Raw genomic sequence first — 554 nt, 5'->3', positions numbered from 1 at the left:
AAAACCAAAATTCCAACAGGGGCACCAGTCTCTGAGCCATGTATTAATCAGGTGTGTTTTCCACCCGCTTTCAGTATTTTTCCCTTCCACTTGAGGAATTGATGAAAACACCACCTGAGTACCTGAACCCTGGACTAGCTGCCCCAGCACCTTGAAGTCCTTTTTGAGAGTCTTTAGACTCCTCTCTACAACCTCGTCATTACCTACCTGAATAACTGACAAGGGTTAATAATCAGAGGGCTGCACCAGAGGAGGGAATTGCCTTTTAGTATCTCTAACCCGAGCCCCTGGCTGGCAGCAGACCTCCATGTGGAATGGGTCTGGTCTTAAAAATGGGTCCTTCTGTTTCCCTCAGACGAGAGTGAGAGTCGCCCACTGCAATTACCCTCCTTTTTTTCTTAATCGAAGAAGTCTTGATAGGCTGGGGTGAGTGACAAGCTGTGTGTGACTCACCAGATTGATCCTCATTTCCATCTCCCTTTGGCTGGCCATCAAGTTCCAAAGATCCATACCCATTAGATAACAGTAGTTGAGAAGGTGAAGGGAGCCGAGGA

Source organism: Merops nubicus, unplaced genomic scaffold (assembly GCF_000691845.1).
Source record: "Merops nubicus isolate BGI_N331 unplaced genomic scaffold, ASM69184v1 scaffold10814, whole genome shotgun sequence".
Lineage (NCBI taxonomy): Eukaryota > Metazoa > Chordata > Aves > Coraciiformes > Meropidae > Merops > Merops nubicus.
Note: the sequence above shows the minus strand (reverse complement) of the source record.